The sequence below is a fragment of the Octopus bimaculoides genome, chromosome 4, assembly GCF_046866305.1.
Source record: "Octopus bimaculoides isolate indiv1 chromosome 4, ASM4686630v1, whole genome shotgun sequence".
NCBI lineage: Eukaryota > Metazoa > Mollusca > Cephalopoda > Octopoda > Octopodidae > Octopus > Octopus bimaculoides.
This window is the reverse complement of record NC_142931.1, coordinates 119,658,692-119,678,399: the sequence shown is the minus strand read 5'-3', so window position 1 is coordinate 119,678,399 and position 19,708 is coordinate 119,658,692. Positions and strand designations below refer to the sequence as shown.

The 19,708-nt window shown below is 39.0% G+C and overlaps 1 long non-coding RNA gene across 1 annotated transcript; it reads left to right on the top strand.

Moving 5' to 3' along the window:
• The first annotated feature begins 1,060 nt into the window (after positions 1-1,060).
• Positions 1,061-17,017, top strand: LOC149136214 (uncharacterized). Its single transcript, XR_016241661.1, has 2 exons — positions 1,061-1,374; positions 12,901-17,017. It is a non-coding gene; the product is annotated as an uncharacterized LOC149136214 (long non-coding RNA).
• The last annotated feature ends 2,691 nt before the right edge of the window (positions 17,018-19,708 follow it).

The window sequence follows — 19,708 nt, the reverse complement described above, 5'->3', positions numbered from 1 at the left end:
AGAAAATGCGCGCTGGCAAATGGGGGGCGGGGGTGTGAGAAGACTCGGAGCATACCCGATGTGACTTTTCCGAGTCCTCTCCCCCGCTCCCCCCGTTCGCCTTTCCGAGTCCACTCCCCTTCCCCCCGTTCGCCAGCGCACATTTTTTTTTTCATATTCGTTTACTACAGGTTGTTTTATACTTATTGCACTATTTTTTTTTTTGCTTGGTTCAAACACTGGAGTTTAACCTTTATTTGTTTCTCCCAATTAAAAACATTTTGTATTTTTTATCAAATTATATAAATGTCTAAGATATTGGTTTCAAATTTTGGCATAAGGCCTGTAATTTTGAGGGGAGTGGGTAAGTCAATTACATCGACCCCAATAATTAACTGGTACTTATTTTTTATCAACCCCGAAAAGATGAAAGACAAAGTCGACCCCGGCGGATTTTGAACTCGAAAAGTAAAGCTGGAAGATAAATTCCTTTTCTTTTATTCTCTTACTTGTTTGTCGTTTGACTTCGGCCATGCTCGAGCACTGTCTTAAAGGGTTCTTTAGTCGAAGAAATCGACCTCAGGACTTATTGTTTGTAAACCTAGTGCTTATTCTATCGGTCTTCTTTGCCGGACTGCTAGGTTATGGGAACGTACACATCAACTGCGGTTGTCAAGCTATGTGGGTGGGTGGGACAAATGCAGATACAAAACACACATATAAATATAAATATATATATATATATATATGACGGGCTTCTTTCAGTTTCCATCTACAAAATCTACTCACAAGGCTCTGGTCGGCCCGAGGCTATAGTAGCGTGTATGTGTGTGTGTGTATAGATAGAGAGAGAGAGAGAGGAGAGAGGGAGAGAGAAAAAAACTTGAGACAACTGCAGACAAACACACACATACATGTATACTGTGTGTGTGCGTGCGCGCCTGTGCGCGCGCGCATGTGTGTACAGATAGATGAAGAGAGAGAGAGAGAGAGACAACTGCAGACAAACACACACACATACACACACACACATACACACACACATACACACACATACATGTATACTCTGTGTGTGTGTGTGTGTTCATTCCAATGCGGTTTTGTTGTCATCAAACGTTTGTTTTGTTGCCATAGATATGTTTTATTACGTCAGACTGTTCTGTGACAGAATTTCACATTTGAACAATTTCGATGCACACGATTTTCTATCAAAACATAGTTTATTTAACTCCAGTAACTGAAAAAGGATACGTGAACTATCTTAAACAAGAATCATGAGGAACTTCTTTGAAATATTTTTAAAATATTTCTATCGAAGTCTTAGTTACATAACATTACTGATATAAGACAAGAATACATAACAGGTTTTCGAAATGTAAGCATCCATATACAAAGGTAAAATATTCACCACTAAAAAATGGATGTTGCATTAGAACGCACTGGGGAATATTTCAAGTTTTGGTATCAATACTACATCTGTAGCTCTGTTTATTCAATATTTTGTTGGCACTCCGTCGCTTACGACGTCGAGGGTTCCAGTTGATCCGATCAACGGAACAGCCTGCTCGTGAAATTAACGTGCAAGTGGCTGAGCACTCCACAGACACGTGTACCCTTAACGTAGTTTTCGGGGATATTCAGCGTGACACAGTGTGACAAGGCTGACCCTTTGAATTACAGGCACAACAGAAACAGGAAGTAAGAGTGAGAGTGAGAGAAAGCTGTGGTGAAAGAGTACAACAGGGTTCGCCACCATCCCCTGCCGGAGCCTCGTGGAGCTTTAGATGTTTTCGCTCAGTAAACACTCACAACGCCCGGTCTGGGAATCGAAACTGCGACCCTATGACCGCGAGTCCGCTGCCCTAACCACTGGGCCATTGCGCCTCCACTCTGTTTATTCATATACAAAGTTTAAAGGTACATCCTTCATATCAGAAGCAACCGTCGTCAGATTTTCTAGCTGGATTCTCAAGCGTGATCAACAGAGGCTATGGATATTATTATCCAACCATTTCGTTCTTTGTCTACCCGTGGGTCTCCTGCCAATTGGCTCAACTTGGCGAATCTGTGATTCTTGTGATTCTTTCCTGCGATGTTCTCATCAATTGTCCATAGTACCGTAACTGTGACATCTCAATGCGAAGAAGTAGTGGTTCGACCTGGAAAGCAAGATCTCTTCCTTTTAACAAATATCTTAGACAATTAGGCGCAGGCGTGGCTGTATGGTAAGAAACTTGCTTCCCAACCACATGGTTCCGGGTTCAGTCCCACTGTATGGTACATTGGGCAAGTGTTTTCTACTTTAGCCTCGGGCCAACCAAAACCTTGTGAGTGGATTTGGTAGACGGAAACTGAAAGTCTTTCCGAAAGAAACCCATCGTATATATGTATATATGTGTGTGTATATGTTTGTGCGTCTGTGTTTGCCACCCCCCTCAACATCGCTTGACATTCGATGGTGGTGTGTTTACGTCCCCGTAACTTAGCGGTTCGGCAAAAGAGACCGATAGAATAAGTGCTAGGCTTACAAAGAATAAGTCCTGGGGTCGATTTGCTCCAGCACGGCCGCAGTCAAATGACTGAAACAAGTAAGAGTAAAAAGAGAGTAACACTCTCGTTATCGAATAGTGCTCCAGTCCCCGATTGTACGCCCCACCCCCCACCCACACAGGGAGCTATCTGCAGCAGTTGTGCCACCACCAGTAGGCGGGAGAGAGGCATGCACTGTTTGGGGTGTGGCTGTTTCCATCATCTCTTTTGCGTTAGTCTTACACCGCGGAGCTTGAATGTACCCTCAGTGTGGTGATGCAGCAGCTGCCCTGCCGCCCGCACCTCAGCTGCGTGGCAACGGCCATTCACCACACCCTCAGATGAGACTACATACCTGTCTGACGCCCAACTCTCGCTGATCATTATTGCTCGACTTGGGAGGCTTCCGAAGATCTCTCTTAAGATCCCGAAAGCGGCCCCGGGTACTGGTGGCTGGTTCCCTTGCATCCTCAATTGAAAAAGCCCTGAACTCTGGTCGACCTAGCGATTGGAAATGACTGTTTTATTTTGCTCTACATACCTTCAGTCTCCTCAGTACTGTTGCTGATCGAGGCGGCCTGCCGACAACGGCACTAGCCAGGGCCACTCTCTCATTCGCGCGCCCACAGTCTTCCACCCCTAACACCGGCTGTCGTCAGAGTAGTCGTCTCTGATGATACTTTGCTCTACCCTATTGGAAAGGTCCTGGCAGCAGTAAGACGGCAGGAACTGATCGTAAAGTGCCATGGTAAGATGAAACAAAAGGATATTGATTCTAAATCATTCCGACGGATAACGCAACATGAAAATACAGCCAGAAATCCCTTATTTGTACGGGAGAAGAACATTTTAAACGCAGTTTTGAACAAATAAAATTGAAAGACGACAACTCCCGAACATCGTGAAAAAAAACACAAGCTAATCTATTATGGCTATATTCGGGGCAGGCAAAGAACAAAATGGATGGACAATATTACGAACTGGTTTGCAGAACACGGTCTTAATCTAGAAGACATTCACTGTAGGCATACAATACATGACAACGACGCCGATGACGACTTTTATAATTATTACAAGGGAAATAACTCATGATACCGTAATATTTATTTGGGAATTATTTCCCGTTAATCTGACAAAATCTGCCCGATTAACAGGAAATGATTAGTACTCTCAAAGAAGTTATATCTTTATTTTCTCTTGTATAAAATACCATGTTTACTGGAACAATTTCTTCAATGCATATTTTTCTTATGCTTGGGCGAAATTATGTTTTAATCATTTCATCATCTCAGTAATTTATGTCTTGAAGGAAGATGAAATAGGAACAAAATGATATACAATGTTTAATCCATCCCCCCTCCTCCCTCCCTCTCTCGCTCCTCCCCTCCCTCTCTCCCTCCTCCCCTCCCTCTCTCCCTCCTCCCCTCCCTCTCTCCCTCCTCCCCTCCCTCTCTCCCTCCTCCCCTCCCTCTCTCCCTCCTCCCCTCCCTCTCTCCCTCCTCCCCTCCCTCTCTCCCTCCTCCCCTCCCTCTCTCCCTCCTCCCCTCCCTCTCTCCCTCCTCCCCTCCCTCTCTCCCTCCTCCCCTCCCTCTCTCCCTCCTCCCCTCCCTCTCTCCCTCCTCCCCTCCCTTCCTTCCCTCCCTCCCTCCCTCCCTCCCTCCCTCCCTCCATCCATCCATCCATCCATCCATCCATCCATCCATCCAAGTATGTATGCGTATACATATATAAAATAAAATATGTAGATTTGCACATGCACTGACTCCGAATACTCTTACATATACACACATACTTGCACAACAAGCCTGTTGATGTCGAAATTCCAATGACTGTGTCTTGGATGTATATTAGAAACCAGCTCTATCCCCATTTGCAAAAAACCTAGAAATACAACTAAATAATAACATACACGGTATTATTTTGGCGACAAAGGTCACCGTTTTAACACGGTTGCCGAGATTCAGAGTGAATCGCAGAAGGTCCTCGACTCGTTTACGAAAAACGACTTCCAGGCCGGATTCTAAAAGTGGAGGAACGCTGGGACCGGTGTATTGCTGCACAAGGTGACTATTTCGAAAGAGATGATGTTAAAACTCGGGTAAATAAGTAATTTTTTAAATATAAAACATAACTAATCCGGGAACTTTTTGGTACCATCTCGCACAGAAACGATACTCGGAGCCACAAGCACATACACTTGCGCGCACGCGCACACATATTTATGCATATACATACATGCACACACATATCTGTATTTAAGTAGTACCGACCGAAATATATCTGAAGTGCGTTTCATTGATGTAGATTCATGGATAGACATCTTAATATGTACAGCACTTTATCACAAAAAGTCTTTAAACAAAAACACGTTTGAGGAATATATATATATATATATAAAATGTAAAGTACAGCTACAGTGATTTCAAATTTTGGCACAAGGACAGCACTTTCCGGGCAGGGGATGAATCAGTTGCATCGACCTTAGTGTTTAACTGCTACTTATTTTATTGATTCCGAAAGGCTGGAAAGCAAAGTCGACGCCGGCGGAATTTGAACACGGGACGTAAAGATGGACGAAATGCTACCAAGCAATTCGCCCAGAGTACTAACGATTCTGCCAGCTTATCTCCTTTAAAAGAACAGCTACGTTAATTATTATTGAGATTGATACGGTTGATATTTCATAGCCTGTATATATGGTACAGTTAAGTTGAAACATGTGATACGGAGAAGTGCAACATTGATGACAAAACATTTGTGGAGTAAATGAAGGGCTAATTCGACTAAGTGAGATGTCATGCGTCTGTTTGGAAGATTCCAGGCCCCAGCCTTGTCATGGAAGAGTCGGTGGTGAGTATGTGATTTTTGAACGTACCAAAAAACTCTCAGTGGAAATACTCTCTTTGCGGTTGTCGGCGCTGCTGCTACCACACTGAACAACCAGCAGAGACATAGAAACTACATCTATGTGATAAATTAAGCTTGTAGGCGCGCTCAACAGCACCAAATGAGAGAAATCTTCACGAAAGAAAGGACGTGATAAGGAAAGTGGATTGGCTGATGCCGTTAATGCAGCATTCCTGGCTAGGCGAATACTACACTGATCATCGCTTTCCATTGCTCTTGCAATAGCTGTATATGCAGCATTTTGCGATTGTCTAATTGAAGTCTCATGTGATAATTCATTCGCTCCTCTTTTCAATTTCTCTGCTACCGTCGTTTCTCGACCAATGGAGGATCTCTTTTTTTGGAGACATTATGTCAAGAAATATGACATAATAAACTAAGATGATAATTGTACGTTAATAATGAAATGTCAATAGAAAAAGGCAAATTATATCAATATCTTAGCAAATTACCACCCTTCTCCAAAGTAGTCGTACTCACCCCAGGAAAGAAGGTTTTAGGACCTCAGAGGCCCCATTATTCATTATGTTAAAAAATTTTAAGAGTCTAAAATCATCTCTGGAATATAAGTAATGTATGTTCTCAGTTTGAAGAAAATCAGTTGCAAATTTCAGAAGGTATGCAAGTTTACACACACACACACTGAGTTTTATATATATAGATATCTGTAAGTCATACAATAAACATTTAAAATCCGAGGAGTCTGCTCTCTCTCTCTCTCTCTCTCTCTCTCTCTCTCTCTCTCTCTCTCTCTCTCTCTATATATATATATATATATATATATATATATATATATTAAAGTACAAGTTAGGATATATAAACCTCAGAGGGATAAAAATATCCAAGATTATAGTGGCTGAATACCTAATAATATAGACACACACACACACACACACACACACACACACACACACACACACACACACACACACACACACACACACACACATTATTATAAAAACATAGAAAGAAGATGGATATAAGATTAATAAAAAATTATTAATACATTGCCAAGACCTACAGTTGTTTCAATTCGTTGCTTGTAATATAAAATCAATCGAATTTGATTTAATTTAATTAAATCAATTGGGTTAATTATCACAACTCAGAATATCACCAGGGAAGAGCGTACAAAGAAATTTATGTACATCATATTCAAAATATAATGAAAACATTAAATGATCAAACAGGATAAATTCAGTGAACCATTAAAATTAATAAATAATATAAAATTATATACAGTTATAAAAAGTTATAAAAATAGTTATTGTCATAAATTAATATAAATAACAATAATGTTAATGCAGACATACCCATGCAAAACTACGATAAATGGTGATATGTAAAAATCCCTAATAGATTGGTTATTAAATTATGGGAGTAGAGAAGTGAAATAACTAGGTATTCCGTATATACATATATACGCATATGCACATAAATTAAATTAAATTTGATTGATTTTATACTGCAAGCGATGATATAGTTCTATATTTAGAACCACTACGCCCATATGCCCACGGGCATATGGCGTAGTGGTTAAGAGCGCGGGCTACTAACCCCAAGATTCCGAATTCGATTCCAAGCAGTGACCTGAATAATAATAATAATAATAATAATAATAATAATAATAATAATAATAATAATAATAATAATAACAATAACAACAACAGCAACAACATCGAAAAATACCTTAGGAATGAGAACCCAGGTTCGAAATTTCCCCAAGACACCCGATGAAGTCTGGAGGGCATATCAGCCGAAACGTTGTGCTAACAACAAACAAGATGAGGACAAATATCCGTCAAATGTAAATAATGTACAAGCGATGAATTGAAACAATTGTAGGTCTTATCAATGAATTAATAAAGTTTATTACTCTTATCTCCATCTGCTCTCCTGGTTTTTATAATAGTAATTATATATATTGATAGTCTGACAAAGAGAGTAGGGAAAAAAGAAAAAGTGAATAAGAGGTTACAATCAAATAAAAAAGAATAAGCTAAAAAAAGAAGTCGAATAAAAAAGATATAGAAAAACAACAAACATGGATACAGCTCGTCCCTCAACAGCTGCAAACAGAATGTCCAGTCTGTGTGTGCAACATACCACGAGCTTACCAGAGAAGATGCCTTTTGGAAGACGTTGCAAACTGGAAAGCAAGTTTTCTGTAGGGCTTCTCGCTATCACAATATTACACATTGTATATGTTATATGCATTAAAAAAGTATCAAATTAAAATAACCATGTACGTATCATACTTTGTATCATAAATTGTTGAAAAGCAAATTAATGCAGTGTTCGTCCAGAGATAACATCTCTTAAAGCCGTGCTGTGTTTAAAAAGGCAATATATACTGGAAGGAGACAAACATTGTCCCAATAATGGCTAACGAAAACGCTAGACGTATTTCGGCCTCTCTGGACCTTGTCAATGGTGTCTCCTCACAGCCAGCCTTATGCCTAGACGAGTTTTGTCGGGTCCGATATTTAGGAAACAGTGAATAAGTATTCATTGATATTGCGAATAGCCGACCATCTTAATAGAAATCCTTTATACGCAATAAAAGCAGTATAAACCCTTTAGCATTTAAACCGGCCGTATCCAGCCCAAATATTCTACAGTTTTTATGTTCAAATTGAACAAATCTGGCCTGTCACCCCAACCGTAAAGTGTCATTACAAAAATAATCAGTTACACCATCAAAATCTCAACGCTTCAAGATAATGCATAGTTAATTCAAAACAATGTGAATAAATAAGGATTACATTTAAGAGAGTTATGTAAATGCTAAAGGGTAATTAAAATAGCCATGTTTGTATCAAAGTATTTGGTTGTTCAATCGATTGAATTATCTACTCATTGGAGTATAAAGAAAAGCAACTCTTAAAAAAAACCAACCTTTTTTTGCAGAGATGTATAGGGATAAACATTATTCCGTTTGCTATGTCGGATACATAAGGTGTTCGTTTTGGTAAGGCGAGGATTTTGTTTATTTTTATATATCTTTACTGTACTGTGCTGACGAGTGAAAACTAGATTTTATTCTGGTAATCGTGAAATCGGTCGATACGTAGCTGAGTTTATTATTTTTAAAAAAGGTTGTTTTTTTTAAGAGTTGCTTTTCCTCGCATTCGGTAATAAAATGTATTTATTTGGGAAGTCTAGTGTGTGGCATTATTCTGTAGTAATGCCCTTATATAAATATAAACGAATAATTATATTCTTGGGAATAGAAATTTCCCTTATGAATTTTTTACACACTAGCTTCCTGATAAAATTCTTGTAAAAGATTTTTATCCTATTTTGAATTTATTCATTGGAGTATAAGAGTAAGTGGTTGAATACCTGTCTCACACACACTCGTACCCTCAACATTATAATTCTCAGGCAGATTTCAGCGTCCCACTGTGATAAAACGAAACCGTATGAACTTCATGTACGAACCATGTGACGGACTTTCACAAGTTTTTGTCTTCTTCGTTCCATTCACAGTGCTTACGTCATAACGAGTCCAGAATAGAACAAATTCCCTCAAAACACACACACACACACAAAACAATCTGTAACAATCGATGTATTTGACGTATTAACTTTGGCAGTCAGCCTCTTCAGCTATTGTACAATAAATACAATCGTGACTCTACTTCCGTGATCACTTATAATCCATTTCACTATATTTATATTGATAATTAACTGTTTGAAGAGAACAATCGAAAAAATATGAACACCAATGTGTATAATTTCATTATGAATACGAAGCCTTGTGCTTCTTAAGAGAAATCAATATTATATATTAACTCGAAATTAATAATTAATAACCAATTATGTTGCCGAAAGCTGCAATAATATCGATAGCGTGCTCCTACGTACGCACAACCCATTATCTGGAAGCAGTTAAAATAGCTGAAGGATACTATAAATAACAGAAAACGAAAAAAAAACAAAAAAACTTTAGTATGCTTGAAAGAGTTATCTTTCTTGTTTCAAATAACTTATTGTTTTAAATTTCACCTACGCTCAGAGCTTTTCAGGGACATAACATTAAATTTGCATGAGGTAATTGAATTCGTTGTTACGTACATACAAGGTTTTTGATGTCTTTTTTTTTTATTACTCTTACTGCAGTCTGAGTGTACACCTCCATCATACGTCCGTCCGTCCGTCCGTCCGTCCATCCATCCATCCATCCATCTACATACTACTACTACTACTACTACTACTACTACTACTTGTACAACAATATATTTCAGCGCGCTTCAAAAACAAACTTGTTTGTTTACATATGACGTAATATATATATTAAAAGACATGTTAGGATCCACAGTGAGCAGAACTTACTTGCAGGTATTGATGGTGCAAATCAGAGGTGCAATCTGTGTGGGTGTTTTTTCAAAACACTGTCTGGTTTAAAAAGCCACATCAGACGCCATGAAAGGGCTAAGGTGTAGGTGCAGAAGGTGGTCAAACTCTGTGTAAGGAGTAGACAACCACCACCATATGTATATATATATATATATATAAAGAATTTAAGCGGGCTGCTCGAAAGCGCATTGCAAGCATAGGGGCTTGCCTTGAAATGTTTGCTGTCGTGTATGCTGGTCAAGGCTTTTTAGCCACCAAAGGGGTCGCAATGTTCCTAAAGGTCAGCAATAGTTTTCCTCGGTCACGAGTGGACGGCCATCATCATGTTTGTATGCATGTGTTAGTGCGCGTGTGTGCGTGCGTACATGCGTGTGTATGTATTTCTGTGTGTATATAAATGTATATGTATATGTATATGTATATGTATATGTATATATATATATATATGTGTGTGTGTGTGTGTGTGTGTGTGTATATATATATATATATATATATATATATATATATATATGTATACATACATATATATGTATGTGTGTGTGGAGGCGCAATGGCCCAGTGGTTAGGCCAGCGGACTCGCAGTCATAGGATCGCAGTTTCGATTCCTGGACCGGGCGTTGTGAGTGTTTATTGAGCGAAAACACCTAAAGCTCCACGAGGCTCCGGTAGGGGATGGTGGCGAACCCTGCTGTACTCTTCCACCACAACTTTCTCTCACTCTTACTTCCCGTTTCTGTTGTGTCTGTAATTCAAAGGGTCAGCCTTGTCACACTGTGTCACGCTGAATATCCCCGAGAACTACGTTAAGAGTACACGTGTCTGTGGAGTGCTCAGCCACTTGCACGTTAATTTCACGAGCAGGCTGTTCCATTGATCGGATCAACTGGAACCTCCATATACGAGGAGGGACCCAAAAGAAACCGGAATTTTGCAATATTATTTTATTTACTTAGTTTTATATGTTTACACTTTTATCGCTTTCTCCATTTGAAGCAATGCATCGGTCCAGAGCGTTATCCACTGTTCGAAGCAGTGCTGGAACTCTTGTAAAGTGAATGCATTTTAACACCTCCGTTGTTTTTTTTTTCTTCACTTCTTCCACGTCTGCAAATTCCGTATCACTAGCTTTCGTCACCAGTGAAGACCTTCGAAAATAGCACCGGATAATTTCCAGCTGTTCTTTCAGTTCACAACACGCATTCAATCGTGAATGATTTTGATCTGTGAGCAAGCAAGGTACAAATTTTGCTGCAACTCTTTTCATTCACAATTCCTCGCTCAAAATTCGTTGGCAAGAGTTCTAGGGCACAGCAGTCATATCAACCAGTTCGTCAATTGTTCGGTGATGATCCTCCAAGATCAGTTCATAAATTTTCATGATATTTTCATTCGTTCGAGGGGTCGATGGAGGTCCTGAACCAGGCTGGTCTCCAAGCGACAAGTGACCATTCCTAAAACATGAAAACCACTCGTCAACTTGTGTTTTGATTAAGGCAGCGTCCTTGTAAGCTGTAAGAAGCATAACAACTGTTTCAGTCGCCGTTTTCCCCAGCAGAAAATAGAATTTCACGAAAGCACGCTGTTCCTTCGTTTCAGCCATTGTAAAAATCGACGAACAGGGGAGAAACACTACAAGACAAAGGCGCACCACGTGGCGGTAAGACAACACTCGACGACACCGGTCGGTATACTGATGCCTGAGGGTCGCATCAAGTGATTTCTAGCGGCGAACGCCTGAACTGCAACGTGGTTGCCCCACAGAGAACGTTTCCGATTACATATGCATTTTTCATAACAAAGAGGGCAAATCTATCTATCTATCTATCTATCTATCTATCTATCTATCTATCTATCTATCTATCTATGTGTGTGTGTGTGTGTGTATGAGCATATATGCATTCACCATCGTATAATCATTGCTTTATTATCAATAATGAGTTCTTTATAGTAAAAATGTTTCCATACACGTAAGCTTTCAATAATAATTGCTGCTTCCTTTTCGTTAGAAGGACCTTGTCTTTCATACTTATTGAGCGAGCGTGAAATGAAATCTACTGATCGAACCTCATAGGAGAGAGTTGCCGCCGAAGTGCAGAATTAGCAATTACTTCTTTCAGCTTTCCAAAAGCCACAATCGTTTTAGTGTATAATAGCAAATAAGACGAATCAGAAAGAATTCGTATAATGTCAGGATATCTTGGTAGCCATCCTGCATAATAATTGAATAATGATATAATCTTGGACAAGCTCATAGAATTTGAAGGAACTTTAAGTTTCAATAATAGTCCCAGTTGTTGAGAATCGGAAGAATGAATGTTTGATAATCTGATATCCGAAGAATATATTACTAGATTTTTTATATACTAAGTTATCAGCATTCAAAACAAGTACATAATTTTTAACGCGTATTTGAAGTCGTTACATATTCTTGACATGTTTCTTAAATGTTTCTTCCTAGAGAAACGTGTCAGGAATAACAACAGATATGACTTACTTATTATTGGTTTTAAAACCAGTCAGTGTACCTTGGAAAATGATGGATGCATTTTTCATAACAAAAAAGGCAAATTTAATGTATTGAAATAATTGCTACCATCAACCTCAAAGGCAGTTGAATCCCTTTTTATGTCCGAAGAGGGATTTTATAAAAAGTACTTTAAAGATCTGCGAGGTGCATTTTAGAAGTTTTGAGACTTTTTTTAAGGAGAAACAGTTATAACTGCCTTAAATTATTGTGTGAAAGCGTATGGCTCAGTGGTTAGAACGTCGGGCTCACAATCATGAGATAGCGAGTTCAATTCCTGGACAAGGCTGTGTGTTGTCATTGCTCCAGTTCACTCAACTGTAGAAATGAGTTGTGACGTCACTGGTGCCAAGCTGTATCGGCCTTAGCCTATCCCTTGGATAACATCGGTGGCGTGGAGAGGGGAGGCTTGAATGCATAGGTGACTGCTGGTCTTCCAAAAACAACCTTGCCCGGACTTGTGCCTCGGAGGGTGGCCTTCTAGGCGTAATCCCATGGTCATTCATGACCGAAAGGAATCTTTACTCTTTCCCCTATCCCCTATCCCCTATCAGTACTATACATCTAATAAGCTGATCTGCCAACTTTTTTCTTTACAGATTGAAGGAGACGATTGAAGAAGAGTGAACACACTCAGCTAAATACCGCTTGTTACGGCTGACTAGTTCGCAGATGCAGTCGGGATGTGAAGTCGATATGGAAGTCTGTTATGCAATAAAGTTTGTGTTAAACTGAGCAAAAATGCTGCAGAAACATATGAAATGCCCCAGCTTCCTTACGGATTAACTTGTATGAGAGTAGCATCTGTTTTTCGTTGGTAGAAGAGGCTAGGTAAAGCAAGTCCACCGGAAGCTCATGATGATTCTCTTTTTCGACAGCAAGAGCATAATCTACACCCATTGTGTTCCTTCTGAGCAGACGGTCAACAGAGAGTACTTTGTGAAGATTTTGAGGGCGTCTAGTAACATCCAGTCATTGTTTATAAAACTGGTTTTTGTGAGCCATCAACATTTGAAACAAGTTATATATATATTTGTCTATATTTCCATTTTACAACACATGAAAGAAAAAAAAAAAAGGAAAAAAATGCCAATAGAAAGAATTTCTGTTTCTCTTACATCATTCATAAACTTAAAACGATATCTATTATTTTTGAGGGCGTCTAGGAAGAGATTTCGTAGCAAAAGTCTAGAACACATGTACCAGAGCAATGCACCAGTTCACAATTCCGTCCTGATAACCAACTACTTGATAAAGATGGGCATCAAAACTGTCCCACATCCTTCCTACAATTCACATCTTGTTCCCCGTGGATCCTGATTGTTCCCCAAGCTGAAGGAGGAGACGAAGGAGGCTGAGCAGTCAACTTTACATTATTTATCATGTGCAGAGGAAGGAAAGAAGAGTGTAACCTCGACCAATGAATTGTTATATATTTTGTTAGTTTTCATTAGTCGATTAAATTTAGTCCCATGCAGACTCAAAGTCATGACCCAGTATCAAGTCGATTCACAAGTATCACAACACAAAGAATTTAATATTCTTACTCTTTACTCTTTTACTCTTTTACTTGTTTCAAGTCTTTTGACTGTGGCGATGCTGGAGCACCGCCTTTAGTCGAGCAAATCGACCCCAAGACTTATTCTTTGGAAGCCTAGTACTTATTCTATCGGTCTCTTTTTGCCGAACCGCTAAGTTACGGGGACGTAAACACACCAGCATCGGTTGTCAAGCGATGTTGAGGGGGGGGGGACAACCACAGACACACAAACACATACACACAGACATATATACATATATACGACGGGCTTCTTTCAGTTTCCGTCTACCAAATCCACTCACAAGGCTTTGGTCGGTTCGAGGCTATAGTAGAAGACACTTGCCCAAGATGCCACGCAGTGGGACTGAACCCGGAACCATGTGGTTGGTAAGCAAGCTACTTACCACACAGCCACTCCTACGCCTATTAACACAACCACTCCTACGCCTATTCTTGTTGAATTTGTTCAAATAAACGTAACACAATAGCGAGTCCACAATTCTAGAGCTTTTGGGATTGTTAGCTAAAATTGGTAGTTGTAGAATAGCTTAATGGAATAGTGACGGCAGTTGTAAAACTTTGAGTATTGCTACTGTCGAACAGACGGGAGAATAGTGTATTGTAGTATACTATTAATGAAACTAAATAAATCCCTTTAGCTAGAGTGGAAGCAGATGTTGTAATAGATTCAAGCAGAGTAGAAGTCGTTGCTTTAGTCGATTTTGGAAAGTTAGCAAATTTGCATGCTTGTGCAATGGATTTTGTAGAAAATAGATGGATAGTCAATCAATGCCTTCCTATCTAATTTTGTTTTTCTGTTGTGAGTTTCGAGCGAACAGTCGTACAGTAACATACATGTAGTGTAGTTAATATAATAGTTGGAGTCGTAAAGTTTACAACTTTCACATTTGCCATTGATTTTATAAGTCACGTACCTTCTTCGCTGGATCACTGGCTCATGGTTTAATATTCACAGCGCATAGACAGCATATTTAGGTACAGACATAAGTGGTGGTTAAGAGGCGCATTTTAGAACAGAACCACGTGGCTTCGGGTTCGGTCCCACCGCACCGAGGCATTTTGGATAAGTTTTTTTTTTACTTTAGCTCAGGGCCAACCAATACCTTGTAAGTGAATTTGGTAGACGGAAACTGTGAAGAAGCCCGCATCACACACACACACACACACACACACGTATTTATGTATATATATATATATATATATATGCGTCAGCCTTTGTGTTCGTGCCCCACCAGTACTTGATAGCGAGTATAGTTTTGTTTACGTCTCCGTAACTTAGCGGTTTGGCGAAGGAGACCAATAGAATAAGTACCAGACTTAGAAAGTAAGAACTGGAGTCGATTTGTTCGACTAAATCCTCAAGGCTCTGCTGCAGTATGGCCGCAATCCTATGACTGAAACAAATAAAGAATAAAAAGATATTTCGCAACTAGCTGCTCGGATGAACAAACAATAGCACCTCTAAACGATCGTTTGACTTTCCAGAAAGAGTAGCCAAAATTTCGTTGAATCATACCTTACTGTCTTTAAAATGATGCATCAGATGACACTGGATTACGATATATCAGAGGACTGGCATTTAATAAATAAATGAATAAATAAATAAATAAATAAATAAAAGGACGGAACAGGGCATTATGGGAATGCTTTTGATAACGAGTCAACGAGGGTGCCTGTACGTGGTTGCCTCAATTGCTAGAAATATCAGTCCAAATCACATTATACCACCTTAAAGAACAAAAAAAAAAATAATAAATGGATAATATAGCTATCGATAATAATGTTCATCTGTCGTTGTCGACGATGACCAAAGACATCACATGGGAGAAGAAGATGGGTCACGGTGCGTCCGGCTGTGGCCGATCAAGCCGATGCGTTCCCGGCAGGTCCTGCCGCAGGTCGGGCACTGGTGGTCTGTTAGGAATGAAGGCAAGGACTTGGTTCTAGACTTGTACGGCTCATGTTTTCTTTGTGCTCCTGCTATCCTATTCTGTTCGTAGGAGGTGACATATTTGTTGGTGCAGCTACGCCAGGCAGGGCAGTTCTGTGCTTGCATTTCCCAGGTGTCGAGGTTGATCCGAAATCACTTCATTGAGGCTTTGAGTATATCTTTGAAGTGCCTTTTCTGCCCACCCTGCGTGCGCCTGTCTTCTGCCAATTCACCGTGAAACAGTGTCTTGGGCAGTCGTGTGTCAGGCATTCGAACGCAGTGGCCTACCCACCTCATCTGCGTTCTCCTCAGCAGAGTATAAATACTTGACAGATCAGCTCGAGAGAGGACCGCCGTGTCTGGGACCTTGTCTTGCTAGGTGATTTATCGATACATAACGACATGGTTACTATGGACAGAACTTATTTTACCTTGCCTTAAGCTTTTCGCTCTCAAAGGACCATAGACCATCGACGACCTTTATCCTTTGTTCTTAACTCTCGGTTGTGTTTTCCTGCTTTACTCCATTAAGATCTCTGCTTCCTTTCGGATTTTTCTGCACCACATCATACGCTTGCACAAAACGATGCTTTCCTATCCCAGGTTTTGTTGGTTTTCAGTTGTCATCGATGCTTCTGTAACTTCGATTTTTTTTCTCGGTGGAGGTGTTGGCCTTACGTACATCCATTTTTAACCTCTGGCAGGACATGGTCGATATTTGATTGGTCTGTATCTTTCGATCTGTCTAGCAGGGTAGAGGCTCTAACTAAGAGCTTGTGTTCCGCTAGTATAGCTCTCAGGGTCACTGAGGCACACAAAGCTACGACATCGCAATAAGGGCAGGACTTTGTGGAAGAGAACGTATTTTGCCAATAGGATTATTTGGACAGAGCCGACACAAGATTAAACAACAACAACAACAACAACAACAACTACTACTACTACTACTACTACTACTACTACTACTACTACTATCTCATCCTCTGCCGCCGCCACCATTTACAGAATTTATAGCATTAGTGTATTGCATAAAGATATGCATAATATTCTCAGTGCATGTATATTCGTTCCTGTAATAAATTATATATAATCGCCTCAAATATCTTTTAACGCCAAGTAACATCCAGTCATTGTTTATAAAACTGGTTTTTGTGAGCCATCTACATTTGAAACAAGTTATATATATATTTGTCTATATTTCCATTTTACAACACATGAAAGAAAAGGGGAAAAAAAAAGCCAATAGAAAGAATTTCTGTTTCTCTTACATCATTCATAAACTTTAAACGATATCTATTATTTTTGCTTTCAAAGTTTCACAAAATTTACTAAATATTATAAAACATTAGCAAGAAAAATAACCGAGCAGTATTTTTGTAAGAGTTATCTTTCTTGATTAAGAAATTTATTGTGCTTTTGTTGTCTTTCAGTAATTAAACACTTTTCATTAAAAGGCCACTTTTCTTTTTAAAATCTTTGACTGAATAATTTAATTCCATGGTCATTCCTGCTCTGTGCAGAATATTTGTATGGTTCGGAAGTGGCAGCTTGGACTGTTTGACCATGTCGTTCGATTTTCCGAGTTAGGTGTAGGCGTGGCTGTGTGGTAAGGATCTTACTCCCTTATTAAGAAAATTAAGAAAATTTGAAAACTTATCTTTTCTAAAAAAAAAAAAAAGAGAAAATTTGAAAACTTATCTTCTGTAAAAAAAAAAGAAAGAAAATTGAGAAGATTTGAAAACTTATCTTCTATAAAAAAACAAGTGCCTTTGGGAGTGTCTCTTCTCGCAGCATAACGAGAATTTTTTTTGATCAAAACCGTGGGATAAAACCGCTTTCCGCAGTTAACGGTAATAAAACTTTAAGCAGACATATCCACTTTCCGTGTTCAAAAGGTTAACAGGATTGTGATATGAGCCCTTTTATTAAGAGGAGTAGAAATAGCTTTATAAATTCACTATTTTCAGTAGAACTCCCATTAACAATAGTTGTTAGCAGTAAAACATTTTCGTTATCTAATTACAAGCAGTTGACCTTTTAGCTGTTAGCCATTTACCTTTTAGTTGGTAGCTTTTAGCCAGAAACTAATCACAAGATAATAATGAAATTTGAGAATTTATACAATGAATGTGAGATTTCAAACTCAGTAATTATATTAGGGTGTATAATTACTTAGTGATTATACTAAGTTTTACACTATTTACACTTCCTACGATATAGTGTGCAGAGTATTTTTCTAAATCAGTCTTGTGTGCACTACCAAGAAGCGATTTCATAGAATTAGCCATTTCACTCGACCAGCTTCGCTAACGTTGTTGTGAAAAGCATGGATATCACACAATCCCTTGCTCTATCCTGTTTCTCATTCTCTGTAAATACAAGAATTTACAGCTATGTAACAAATATAGGCGCATGTGTGGCTATGTGGTTAAGAACTTTGCAGCCACGTGGTTTCGGGTTCTTTCCCGTTGTGCGGCACTTTGGGCAGATATTGTCTATTATAGCCCTGGTTTGACTAATACCTTGTGAATGAATTCGGTTGATGGAAACTCTGTGCATGTGCGTTTGTGTGTGTGAGTATGTGTGTGTTGTGCATGTGTGTGTGTGTTGTATGTGAGAGTTGCGTATTTGTGTTTGTTTTTGTTTTTGAATTTGCCTCCTACCACCGCTTGATAGCCGGTGTTGTTATTTTTTCTACATCTCCGTAACACTAACGGTTCGATAAAAGCGATCGATAGAATAAGTACCAGACTTAAAAATAAATCCTGCGGTTCGATTTGTTCGACTAAAACCATTCAAGACGGTGTCCCGCTATGGCCACAATCCAATTACTGAAACAAGTAAAATGTAAAAGGAAAAAGTGAATATCTCTGAAATGAGATAGGTGAGATATCATCCTGCGCATTGTAAATCTCTACGTTGTCGACTGTTAAACTCGACACACCTTTTTCGGTAGTTTAATAGATAAAGTCACTAAAAATTGCGCTGCATCTTATCAATATAAGGTCAGTGTTTGAGTTACTATAAAAAGATGTTTCAGAAAAAGGCCGCCCCAAAATTGTGGTGCATTTTGTGCGTCTTGAAACATTCAACCAGCCGTCACTCTGATTGTATCATGAAAATTTTCACTTGAATTGACTGGCGATGATCAGGATCGTCAAGAATATGATTGGAGATTAAAAAACAAACAAAACACCCAGAAAATTTGTTTTACAATGAGTTGAAGCAGAAAATAACGATTGGGAGTGGGCCATACATTAGCCTTTATTTTTTTACATAACTAATGAAAATCTGTAGAGCACCAGACAAAGTACCTTACAGAATTTAGTTTCATTCCCACTAGGTATCAGTCATACGTATTCTGCCTCCTTAATAGCATAACTGTTTCTCTTGTAATCACCAGACCATTGTTTTTGACATCTAGACATTTCTTCAATGTACATACTCAGATGTTTGTGTGATTTATGGTAGAATAAATAGATCACTAACAAAATATCATACAATGTTTTGTTACGCCTATTTACTTTATGATTTAAATCATACAATGTTAAATTTAGACTTTCATCATTTTGAGTTCCTTTCGCTGTTGTACTTAATGGTACTAGATTCACACAATACCTAGCCAATCGGAGCAGGTTTGGCAATAGGATAGACTCTTTAGCTAAGAGGAAGGCGGTCATAACTTTAAAAACTCAAACTTGACTGCACAAATTAAACCCACTTGTTGACCAACAAACTCTACTAAGATATATATGTTATTAATAACTGAAAAATATTGCTTGATAAAATATCAAGATTTAAGAAATTTAGCAGGTTTCATCAGTGAGCGAAGAATAGCACTGTTTTCAATTGGTTCAAACATATAAAACATAAATCTAAGGCGAGATTCACACAGTTCAATAACATAGGCTTCTAC